Raw genomic sequence first — 13842 nt, forward strand, 5'->3', positions numbered from 1 at the left:
ATAATGTTCTCGTAGAGAAAAGGAGGTAATAAAAGAATCACAGTTAAAATTTTGTACTTTTTAAAAATACAATGATCATATATCATAACTTTTAGGATATTATACTTTTTGGAGAATTTTTTTTTTTTGGAAATTGTTGAGTCACGTTATGCCCGTCGTAACGTTATGTCTGCCATTTATTTTTCTTGTCTAATTATGTAAATATGCTAATGTGGAAAATAAAAAAAAAATCAGATAAAAGAAGTTGAAAAAAAAATGCTGAAATATTTTTTATCCGTGAAAACATATAATTAAAAACGTTCATTGTTGAAATGACTGTGTTCCAATGACCATATCAATTATATTTTATCTATACTACTTTATTAAAATAATAGACTCAAACTCGTGTCCTTTAATACCGAGGAATCGGAAGAGTACTGTTATTTGTTTTATATAATTTAAACCTTATTGGCACTTGAAGATTACCAGTTTGTTTTTATTTTTTCTCAATCAAACTTCACTAATTAATAATCAACGAAAATCCCTTTAAAAAATTCGGAAACCATATGAATTTTTCGGATTTTACAATCTTGTGCATGCGCATTACATTCACGTTAAATCACGGGAGGCTCTTTAGTTTTTGTTTCCACTATATTACATTTGCATGGATAAACTCAGAAACGATATTACAAATAGGTGAACATTTTCATTGAAAATTTATCATATATGTATTCTGTTCATCAAAGGAAATACGGAAGATAACTCTAACTCAGTCCATTTAATATAAAAAATCCCCATAGTTCCAAATGTCAACTCGAAGCGAGTGAAAACTTTGCTGGAGAAAGTGTTTAATTAGTTATTAATATGAATTAAATTTTTAGATGCAAGGTATTAACAGCCTAAAAATATGGTTTATTATGAGTAATTTGACTGTTATTTTCAATGCAGCTTCATTGATTTTCTCTATTTCGGAGCGATTCTGCAATTTTGTGCTTTATTACTGGTATATGGGAAACATTTTAACTGTGAAATTGGCCTGTCCCGAGACACATTATTCTAACTAAGCAGAGTGTAGTGAAATTAATAGCATTATTGTAGGCTTAAAGCTTTATTATGTAACTGGCAACAATACGGTGTGTCGATGTATCGATTTCGTAAATGTCCGATATCATATACAATGTCAACCCGTGCAAGCACGGGTTAAAGTCTAGTCTTTTATACTGTTTAACGCTGTATATTGTAGCACATCAGGTAACGTCTGCATTTTAATCTTTTATTGTACAAATATTAGTTGGATACGAACGGTCGCAGGCTATTGCTTTTTTCCTCTAAAAATCCATATCCATTTGACAGACATATTACTGAAAGTTCTGATAAATTGATTTATTAAAAAACTTGAAACGATTTGCACATCCTCTAAAAAATATTTTTATTTCTTTTGAATTAGAAATGCATTATCAAATCTAGCTATACAGACAAAGACTTAAAAAGTAATGTAACGAAAATATATGATTTCTAAAAAGTCATTGAGATTTATACGTCCATTAAAACATATTGGGTCGTATTATATTCGGAAATTTGAAACGGTTGAGCAGAGTGAACAATGCTTTATTAATAATCGTATTACACCATTCTTATTAAAAATGGAGAAATAATAGCATACAGGACAACCACAAAAAAAAAATTCAAAATTTAAAATTTATGTTTTTTTTTTAGCATGTTTAAAACATAACAACTATCCATGCTCAATTCTTGTAATTGTGATGAAGCTGAAACAATGAAGACTTAGAGGTATCAAACTTGATCCAGCTAATTTTATGCTAATGGCAAAAATAAAGCATAGTCCCTTATTCCAATGTAATCTAAAATTATAAGTGTTGCATATTATACCGTTATATTATACTATTTATTAAACATTATTGTCAGCTTCATCTCCGTTCATGAAAAAAATATTTTAAAATGCTGAAAATATAAATATTCCTTATAAAGTTCTCCGCAACAACTCAATAGTCAGAACAGTAAATAAAGATATCTTAATTCATCACACATTACATTTCATTGGTACATGATTTGCAAACTCTGTTTTATACGAGGTCTACATTATATTAGTGCGTGTAAACTTCCGAGCCGAATGAGTGCAATGATTTCTTTTAACACGCGTATCACTATACTACAACTTAGTTATATTATTGATGCATGTTACTCAGTGTGTGTACCACTTATCGTCAATGCAAAATAAGAATTTCAAATACCTTTTTAGTAAATTATGATACCGATTGCTTTACTATATAAGAAACACGACAGACATATTATATTTATGTTTGAGAGCAGTATTTTTCATCTAAAAAAACCCATATAATTGTTTGCCAATATTAATGTATTAGTATTAAAGTATTTACATGTAGGATCTTCAAAAACTATTGCATTAAATATTACCAGAGAATCATTCCACTGACAAATTATTATTTTGAATTCGGTTTCCCTACCGCACAACGGAAATATAGTTTAAAATAGAAAAAAATGTCCTTAAAAAAATTAAATATTTTTATCTGTATTTTGTTTACTGCGTTCGAATTTTGAAGAAAAATCAGTATGAAAGTTTAAATACACTGTATAAAACTAGATTGCACAAAAACATGGGCAATGAAAACTAAAGTCGGTTTCCTTAAAGGTGAATTAGAGGTTGTTTAAAGGAACGAGGACACTTAGGAGTACTTAATCTTTAAGTAAATAGTGATATGAATGTCCCTTAAATAAAATTTAAAAACTCATAACAGGCACTATTTATAACTTGCTCAATCATAAAAACTCACTTTAGCTCTCTGCTTAGGTGAGGTCATAACAATGGTCTTACATGTACAAGTATAGATAATCAGAGCAAAACATACTCTCATTTGTTTAGTTTTACTGGTCTAATTTTGGCATTGTGGTTTTACAAAAATGAATGCTAGTAAAATGAAATAGTAAATGTATTTCCTTGAAACTTGAAAAACCATTCTAAGAGGATTATAATACTACTGTATTCTTCAGGTGCGAAAACTGGCTATTGTGCGTATACGTTTAAACGAGTTAGTCTGACAGATTTAATTGCCTTTTGACCGTGACATTGCACATTAAGCACCTTGACGCACCACATCATTGACCAATGACTAGACATTCTATTTACAATGATTTTTTACGTGGAAGGAAGGTAAATTTATATTAATTGTAGGCGTATTACGAGCGAGATTATAGGAACACGGAAATAAATACCATGGTATATATATGTTGGACAATTTGGGAACACACTACTGTTGCACTAGTTTGTTTTAAACACTTAAGTTCTTTGGATAACTCCAAAAAGTAAGTACATGTATTTTTTTTCTCATTCAACGATGAACGTTTTCGTAACGTCACAATGATCACAGCACGCGCTTTTTGCTTGTCGCTTGGATTATTGCTATTATAAAATCTCGGTTATTTAAACAGTTCTGAACGATTTGTCATTTTCAAACGTAAATATAAGTAATCAACAATAATTTTAAAAAGTTTACCGGGATATGAAGTTGGTTGGTACGTGATGAAATCTACTGAGAATCCTATCGGGCTTCACAGGATTTGATCACGTGACCAATTAACTTCATATCCTGGTGAAATTTTTAAATTGCTGTTGATTTCTTAAATACAAAAAAAAATGACAAGCATATGTGAAGCTTCCATTTGATCACTGCAAAAAAAGGCAATATTGTTTTCATGTGTTACATACACTAATATACATTAAAATCATGTCCGATAAAATGTTTTAACTATTTTTGCACTGTCTAATATAGATCTCTGGACAATATAAAATTAAGGCTATTTAGTTTCATTTCAAGTTAAAACGATTCTTTTTATTAAGTATAGCTTTCTATTATGAGATTTCTCAAGTTGATTTAAAGTGTATCATTATTTTAATTCATTAACAGAATTTAAACCGAATTTTATTTCCAATAAAAGTGGATAATTCCATACAGTCGACACATGTTATTTTACTAAGAAGCGTTTTCTTTATGTAATGCAAGTATGTTTGCATTTTTTCTCAAAATTAATATTTATCGTTTCTGTAATATTAACCAACTCGTTTTCCTTGAAGGTACATCACCAACAAAGATGAAATTTGTATGCATCGCACTCTTGATGGCCCTTGTCCTGGTCTCCGTTGTCCAAGGTCAATGGGGTAGTTACTACGGGGGTGGTGGAAACTACTACGGTGGATACGGATCGGGAGGTGGATATTACGGGGGCGGATTGCTCGGTGGCGGACTCGGAGGATGGGATTCAGGATTTGGTCGATTCGGTGGCGGCGGACTTTTGGGTCTTGAACGTAGAAGTCTTGGAAGAAGAGGATATTATTAGTCTCATGTTTACTTCACATAACGAACTACACTGAAATCACTGTGTTGACATAATCCAAATCATGAGTGACAGCCATTATAGACTTTGATCATCAGTTATTTATTTGATATATAATGTCTCGTTTGTTGTACGTTATGATTAATTTTTATTTATATTTTTTTAATATATAAAACAAGATATTTCATTGCATGTTTTAAATGCAATGCAATGCTTTTTAAAATGTACATTGAGTTGATGAAATAAAATGATAAAACAAACATGTGTTTACTATCATTTCTTATTCACGTATGCATCTTGCATCTAGGTTGTCAGACTACAGCATTAGAAAGTCATATTACTCATATAAATTCTAATTCTCTAAAAGGGTGTGTAATTTGCATGTCAACATAATTATCTTGCATGTTGACACAACTATCTGGCATGTAACATATTTTTTCTCGCATGTAGACATATTCAGTAGAAATAACAATAGTGGATGATTATGAAAACATGCGACTTATTTAAGTTGACTTGCCACTTATTTTTTTTATACCAGTTAAGCATCTTTTTAACTTTGGTTATAGGCAAAAAATAAAATAATGTTATATGGTCTGCCTCATATTTCCTATATTTCTTTTTGTTAAGGCTACAATCTTTTAAGAATAACATAGAAGACTAGAAAAAAGCCGTATATTCTTTTTTTTACTTTATCATTCTTTCTAGGTGTTACTTAAAACGTCTATGTTTAACGTAAAAAAAGTACTTTGAAAATCTTTTAAAGATATCAATTACAATTTTGGTCCTATCCGGAGAGTTTGATTTTATATTTTTTATTCAGATCAAATTTTGAAAATTTTGAAACTCTGATTTGGTTAGAACTATCTAAGTATCCTAGCCTTTAAAATAAAAAAAAAGGAGATCACCAAAAAAAAAAAAACCACCCACCCCCCAAAGAAAAAAAATAAATTAGAGGTTTGTTTTGCTTTACTTAATACAGTCAAATGTCAAATTGAAATTAAAAGTTATGAACGAAGAATGAAAACAGAATCTTGAAACAATATTAGTGAAGGAATGATTTCAGATATTTAAGAGAAACAAATTGAAAAAACAGAAACAAATGCCATAAAAACTTCAAATTACAAACTCCTTGAACACCAGGATTTTATTCAGTATATCGCGAAGACCGCATCAGAAATGTATATTTATATAGACAAATAAATAGTCAAAATGATTAGAATAAGGATATAAAAAGGAAGAAAAGAGGAAGAACAAATGCACGTTTATATCCATTAGATTTATGCTTCTGTATAAATTCATTTATATCAATTGATTAACTGGAACATATTTTATTTAAAAGGTTGTCAATACAAAATCTAAGTTGGACTTTGTACAATGAGAATTCGTCTGCTAAACAACTCGAGTTTCCTCGGTAAGGGTAAGGAAAGGTCAAGTGTGTTTCATTTCTTGGAACGACAAAGTTTGTTGATATTTTGTAAATGCACATCAACTTGTTGAATAAATGAATAATGAAATCAATTAATCTTTTATTGAATAAGCGATCACTTGCTTTTCCAATGATAATTCTTTTAAAGACAAACGACAGCACTCAAACGTCACGGGTACTTATAGCAGGCACATCAGTATACAACAGTCAGCAAAATAATAACAGTAGTGAACAATGTATTAAAACCTGACCACTATTTAAGCATAGTACATGCAAAACAAAACACTATTATATAAATACGTGAACACGCTTTTCAGTCGTTATCACATACAAACATTTGAATCAATGAATAAATGGGAAAACTATGGATTAAATAATATCACTTATCATCTATGATTGAATTAGCTTGATGTATGTAATCCCATAATTTACAACCTAAGACAAATTATATTTTTTTTTTACTCCTAAATGAACGCGATGACGTTGTCCTAACGAACCTTGCTAACGTTTTACATGTTCTTATTCTTGATGAAAACATTAACACATATGATACTTAATTGCTACATTAATAAAGAAAGCCGACGATGGAAAAAATTTAAATCATCACTTATCTCATAATCTGTAGTTTTGTTGTTAGGTTCCGATTCGCGTCTTTGTCAGTAAAATATTATCCCGTGTGAAAGGCCACGTTAAGTGTTTTATTACTTTCTTGCACAAGCTTTTAAATAAATTATGCTTCATATGAATTTATAATAAATCAGCCAATATTTAAGCGTAATAATCAAATATAATTAACGCACAATTATAACTATAAGTGAATTTTGTCCGGCGGTTCCCTCCGGTATTATATGTCTATATCCGTATACCTTTAAATATCTCATGACTAGAGTTAAAAATCAAACAATTTTATCCTATTATACGGTTTATTTTTACTAGATCGGAAAGATTTTCACCTTCAAAGTTCATTGTTGATACATTATTCTCTTTAGAAATAAATGACAATATGTCTATGAATTTATCCGTTTTCCGACTACAACACAGAGCACACAGCGGGTATGACAGGTCAGCAGAGGATGCTTACTCTTCAATGGCACCTGTTCCTTCCGCTAATTTTTGTAAAGGTCGGTGGTGTTTCCTCCAGTTTTGTATTTTTTGGTTGGTCTTTTGATTTCAACACTTTTAGTTATCAACACATTTCAGTAAAATGAAAATTTTAACAAATTGTTTTAAATTGTTTTAAATCTTTTATTCAAATCAAAAACAAGTTCTAAAAAGTAAAATGTCATAACATATTGTAACGGAATCACATGGACAAGTGTGGGAGTATTTGCATTCAACATATGCGATTTAAGACAATAGGCGGTATCAAATTATACAACATTCACGCAACAAAATAATAATAAATAATGATCAATTATAAAAAAAGAAGAAGATAAAAATGGATGATGTTGGATGATCGTGATTGAAGTTTGTAAGTTTTTCACATAAAATTAATAATATCCTCTTCTACCGAGACTTCTACGCCCAAGACCCAAAAGTCCGCCGCCACCGAGTCGACCAAATCCGGAATTCCATCCGCCGAGTCCGCCACCGATCAATCCGCCCCCGTAATATCCACCTCCCAGTCCGTGTCCACCGTAGTAGTTTCCACCACCCCCGTAGTAGCCACCCCACTGACCTTGGACAACGGAGACAAGGACACAGGCCATCAAGAGTGCGATGTATACAGATTTCATGTTTGTTGATGATGAACCTATAAAGAATAAGGACAATTTCTTTTATTAAATCATGATTAGGGTAAAACATACAATATGCTAGCCAATTTAATGTTTGTAACCACACGCTTTACAACCTGATACATTGCAAGAATAAATAAAGTGCTAAAACGTCAGTTTCACGAATATACACAGCTTATGACAACAACAAAATCAGCCTGTTGTTTTTAGATATAACTCTTTTAAAAAAAACAAAAACAAAAAACAAATAAACAGAATATTGCAAGGTTGACTGCAAACCAATTTCTACCATTTAAGTAAGTATCCTATGAGAATTAAATAGTTAATTCTGTAGTGGAAGTTTTGTTGAATACATTACAAGTAAAACTTACTTTGCAGAGGTATCTAACGAATTCAAGTGTTTCAAGCAAGCTGTTAGATGATAATTTTATCTCAGATTGCACAGTTTATATACAGTGCTAACAATTTCCGTGTTCTATTATTATATCTACTATTACGCATGCTAGTGGAAAAAAAGTACAGAAAGGACAGTAAAAATCTACGCAGATCATCGTAAACAAACCGTCTCGTCAATGGTCAATGCCGTGATGCGTCACGTGACTATATGTGCCATGTCACGGTCATGCGACATCAAAATCTGTCATGGGGCATCATTAAATCCGTCAGGTTATTGTTGTTCCATTACCTGTGATGACCAATCTTAAATTATATAGTAACATAGTCCTGTTTTAGATCAAATTTTCAGATACGGTTTTCCCCGGTTTTAAAGGAAGTACTTTCACAACGATTGACCATATCGATAAACAAATCTAAAATGTCAAACCAGAAGAGGGGACAACTACATACTGTATGATTTGTTACCAGTTTTCCGAGATATAAATATATGTAAATACTTGTCAGACCATTGTCGAGCATAACTGTTATAATAATAAGTGTAATAATTTTCTCGTAGAGAAAAGGGGTTAATAAATGAATTACAATTAGAATTTGTTCTTTTTTAAAATATAATGATCATTTATCATAACTTTTAGGATATTATACTTTTTGGGAGAAAATATTTTTTGGAAATTGATGAGTCAATTTTTGATCGTCGTAACGTTATGTCCGCCACTTATTTTTCTAGTCTAATTGTATAAATATGCTTATGTGATAAATGAAAAAAAAATCAAAGAAAAGAAATTTAAGGAAAAAATACTGAAACTTTTTTTATCCGTGAAAAATCAATTATATTTTATCTTTTATACTGTTTAACATTATAGCACATCAGATTACGTTAGTATTTTACTCTTTTTATTGCACACATATTAGTTAGATTTAACGGTCGAAAAGCATTGCTTTTTTTTCTCCTAAAATCCGAATCCATTTGACAGACATATTACTGTAAGTTTTGATAAATCGATTAAAAGAAACTTGAAAAGCTATGCACATCCTCTAAAAGAATATTTGTATTTCTTTTGAATTGGAAATACATTATCAAATCTAGCTATACAGACAAATGTTTAAAAAGTAATGTGACAAAAATATGTTATTTTTGAAAAGTCATTGAGATTTAGACGTTCATTTAACATATAAGGTCGTAGTAAACTCGTAAATTTGATATGGATGAGCAAAGTAAACAGTGTTATATTAATGATCTCATTGCACCATTCCTATTAATGTGGAGAAATAATATCACACAGGCCAACTCCAAGGAAGAAATTCATAAATTGTTTTTTTATATGTTTAAAACTGAACAACCATCCATGCTCATTTCTTGTAAGTGTGATGAAGCTGAAACAACGAATAACTAGAGCTATCGAACTTGACCCAGCTAATTGGATGCTAACGCCAAAAACAAAGCATAACCCACTTTTTCGCATGGGAAAGGGTAATGTAATCTAAAATTGAGTTTAGTTAGTGTTGCATATTATATCGTCACATTATTCATAAAACTTTTTGACAGCTTAATCTCTTTTCATGAAAAAACAAAAATATACATATTACTCATAAAGTTCTTTGCACTATTTAGAACAGTAAATAAAGATATCTAAATTTATCAGACATTACATTTCATAAATACATTTTTTGGAAAGTCTATATTTATACGAAATCTAGTTTATTTCAGTGCACGTAAATTCCTATCTAGATAAGCGCATATATATTCTTGAACACGCCTATCAAATTGCTTCAACTTAGTTATATTATTGATGCATGTTACTAAGTGTGTACACAATATCATTAACCCACATGTGGGTTCAAGTTTTTGTCTTGTCAAAATAAAAATTTCAAATCCCTTTTTCGTACATTTTTTATACCGAGTGTTTCTCTTCATAAGGACAATTAAGACAAGCATATCTAATATTTGTTTTATCGCAGTATTTTTCATTTAAAAACCATATAAAAATGTTAGGAGCTTTTAATTTTTTAATATTTAAGTGTGTACATGTATGATCTTTCGAAAACAAGTGCATAGCTATATTTAGCATAATTTTAGATGCAATAATAGGACCACATTTATGAATGATTTATAATTGGGGTTATTTTTTTTACAAAAATTATTCCGCTTATTTTTTATGACAGTCAATATTATTGTTTATACGGAATTTGGACATTCTGGGATATATTGCCACAAAATCATACCACTGAAAAATCATTATTTTGCATTTGCTTTAATTCTCATCAAAACAGATTGCTTTTTTTAAAAATGAATTTTAACAACATTAAAAAAGTAGCCGCTTAGAAACCACAGCTTGAAATTTTCCTTATATTTAACCAGCCGCCCATATACTTATATTGTGAATAAGCATGCGTATGTCCGTTTTTCTAACAATTCTGTTATAATGAGGTGTGATAATTTGATACTTTTAAATTAATTAATAATAGATACATACAAGTTATGAATACAAAAACTCGGACCGCTCACACAAAGTAACAAACTTTTGAATTCATTACGTATTAAACATCAGAATATTCAACTTAATCAACGCTGATGTAATGGATACTAAACAAATGATTAAAAGCATCTAGGAGGCAAATCTTTTGTCGGAAAAAACTACAATAGTAAAGTTCTTTGTTTTTAACTACATATCAATTAAACAAACTACTCTAATTTATTTGCGAAGTTTCATGAAAATTAACCATCTGGTTTTGTTTAGGAACCAGCTCAAAAAAGAGGTACATAAATTTTACTAAAGTTATATATAGGAAACTGTCATTTTCCGCACTTCGAAGCAGATTTAAAAAATACTATAGCTTTTTTCTGAAATCGATATATATGATTGATATTATCATTGACTATCGCTAGATATTAATATTCACCAAATTCTGCTAGATATTTGAAACATTGCTGATATAGATTGTCATAATGTATTCATTAAAAAAATAAAAATAATGTCCTCGACGATAGCATCATTATGTGTAAAGATTTCAACGGCGTAAAATTTTCTTTTTTTTTCTTGTATCTTATTTCTAATATATATTTCCTACAACGTACTCCCACAAAACTTCATTTTATCATAACTTCATAAAAATGCAATGACAATGCTCCCTTACCGCACAACGGAAATATCGTTTTAAAAAATGTCCTTATAATATATAAATATTTTTATCTGATTTGTATTAATTGTGTTCAATTTTATAAATGCTATCGAAAAAAAAAATCAGTAGAGAAGTATAAATCAACTGTATAATACTAGAATGCGTAAAAACGTGAGCAATGGAAACTTAAGTCGGCTTTCTTAAATGTGAATTAGAGGTTGTTTTAAAGAAGCTGATCACTTGGGATATTTCAACTTTATCTTATTAGTAATGCGAATTTCGCTTAAATAACATTTATAAACTTATAATGGTGATAATCTAGAACTTGCTTAATCATGTTTTTTGCGCAGTGTGGTTTAAGGAAAGATCTCAAAAATTGACAAAAAAACTGACATACAAAAGGACAGACACACAGACAGACGCTGGACTGATTTGATAAAAAAAAACCTCACTTAAGCTCGTTGCTAAGGTGAGGTTATCACAAAAGTCTTACTAGAACATATTATCAGAGCACAGCATACATTTATTTGTTTAGTGTTTTCTGGTCCAATTTCGGCATTTTGGTTTTACAAAAATGAATGCCAGTATATTAAAATAGGAAATGTATTTCCTTGAGACCTGGAAACCCCTCTAAGAGGATTCTAACACTACTGTGTTCTTCAGGTGCGAAAACTGGTCATTACACATATATGGTTTAACGAGTTATTCTGACAGATTTTATTGCCTTTTGACCGTGACATTGCACATTAAGCACCTTAAGGCACCACATCAATGACCAATGACTAGACATTCTATTTACGATGATTTTTACGTTGAAGGATTGTTTATATTAATTGGAGGCGTAATACGAACTTGATTGTAAGAACACGGAAGTAGTCGCCATAGTATTTATATGTTGAACAATTTGGGAACACTACCGTTGCACTAGCTTGCTTTAAACACTTAAGATCTTTGGATAACTCAAAAAAGTAAGTACATGTAAATTTTTTTTTTATTCGACAGACGTTTGATATAATCATTTCAGAAAAAAACCTATTAAATAATTATAACTTATGAGAATTTGATCAACGCTAGTGATGAAGTATATAAGCCGATTTGTTCATTTTGAAATACAAAAAAGTGACATGCATATGTTAACGGGCCATGGTCACGATTTTGGTTAAATTTTAAACTTCTGTTTTATTATTTACAATGCTTCAGGAATTCATTTCTAATGATCAAATGAAATATGTGAGTCATTCATTGAGTTATAAGCAAGTTGCAGGGTTCACAGTTTTGTCATGAAAACGAGGCTCGTGTCCTTTTTTTGTTTACATAGGTTCAATTTACCAGTAAAAAATCTTTTTCAAGCTGATTTGTTTTTCCTCTTATTTATTCTAAGCATAAAAAATGTTCCCAACAGTAAACCCATTTATTTTAGGTCTAAAACTGGAAATTTCACTTCAACATTCAAAATGTAAACAAAAGCTTCGTTTGCATAGCAAAGAATTGTAAGCTGTGTAAGTCGATTATACATTTTTGTAACCTAAGGAATGACACTCAAATTTTGGTTGCCTATTTAAAATGCCTTATTGAAGTATTGTGGATATTAAAATCGAAAAATAATTTTTGACCAAAATCGTGACCATGCCCCTTTAAGCTTCCACTGGATGTCTGCAAAACCAGGTAACATTTTTTCATGCGTTACATGCACTAATATACATGAAAATCACGTCCGGAAAAATGTTTTTAACTATTTTTGCACTGTCTAATACAGATCTCTGGACAATATAAATCTAAGGCTTTTTAGCTTCATTTCAAGTTAAAATGATTCTTTTTATTAAAGTATAGCTTTTTATGATGAAACGTTTGATTTGATTGAAAGTGTATCATTATTTTAATATAAAAATACCGGAATATAAACCGAAATTTATCTCCCATAAAAATGAATAATTCCAAACAGGTCGACTTAAAAAAATGTTATTTTACTAAAAAGCGTTTTCTTCATGTTATGAAAATATGTGTGCATTTTTTTTCTCAAGATTTATATTCATCGTTTCTGTAATATTAATCAACTCGTTTTCCTTGAAGGTACACTACCAACAAAGATGAAATCTGTATGCATCGTACTCTTGATGGCCTGTGTCCTGGTTTCCGTTGTCCAGGGTCAATGGGGTGGCTACTACGGGGGTGGTGGAAACTACTACGGTGGACACGGACTGGGAGGTGGATATTACGGGGGCGGATTGATCGGTGGCGGACTCGGCGGATGGAATTCCGGATTTGGTCGATTCGGTGGTGGCGGACTTTTGGGTCTTGGCCGTAGAAGTCTCGGTAGAAGAGGATATTATTAGTCTCATGTTTACTTTACGAAACGAACTACACTGAAACCACTGTGCTTACATTATTCCAAATCATGAGTGACAGCCATTATAAACTTTGATCACATGTCTTTTATTTAATATATCATATGTTGTTTGTTGTACGTTATGAACACTTTTTATTTATATTTTTTATAATATAAAACAAGATGTTTCATCGCATGTTTTAATGCAATGCAATGTCTTTTAAAAAGTATATTAAATTGATGAAATAAATGATAAAACAAAAATATATCCTATCATTTCTTATTAATTTTATTTTTTTGAATACCAATTAAGCATCTCTTAAACATTGGTTATTACCAAAAAATTAAATAATGATATACGGTTTGCCTCATATTTCCTACATTTCCTTTTGTACACTCTTCTAAGGATAACAAGTGAGTTTAGAAAAAAAGAGTCATATATTCTTTCTTTTTACGTTATCATTCTTTTAGTATGTTACATAAAAACG

General features: G+C 30.4%; 1 long non-coding RNA gene across 1 annotated transcript; it reads left to right on the plus strand.

The window, feature by feature from the left end:
- The first annotated feature begins 11868 nt into the window (after positions 1-11868).
- LOC117688034 (uncharacterized) lies at positions 11869-13637 on the plus strand. Its single transcript, XR_004600824.2, has 2 exons — positions 11869-11996; positions 13099-13637. It is a non-coding gene; the product is annotated as an uncharacterized lncRNA (long non-coding RNA).
- Positions 13638-13842: the final 205 nt, after the last annotated feature.

Source organism: Magallana gigas, chromosome 1 (assembly GCF_963853765.1).
Source record: "Magallana gigas chromosome 1, xbMagGiga1.1, whole genome shotgun sequence".
NCBI classification, from domain to species: Eukaryota; Metazoa; Mollusca; class Bivalvia; order Ostreida; family Ostreidae; genus Magallana; species Magallana gigas.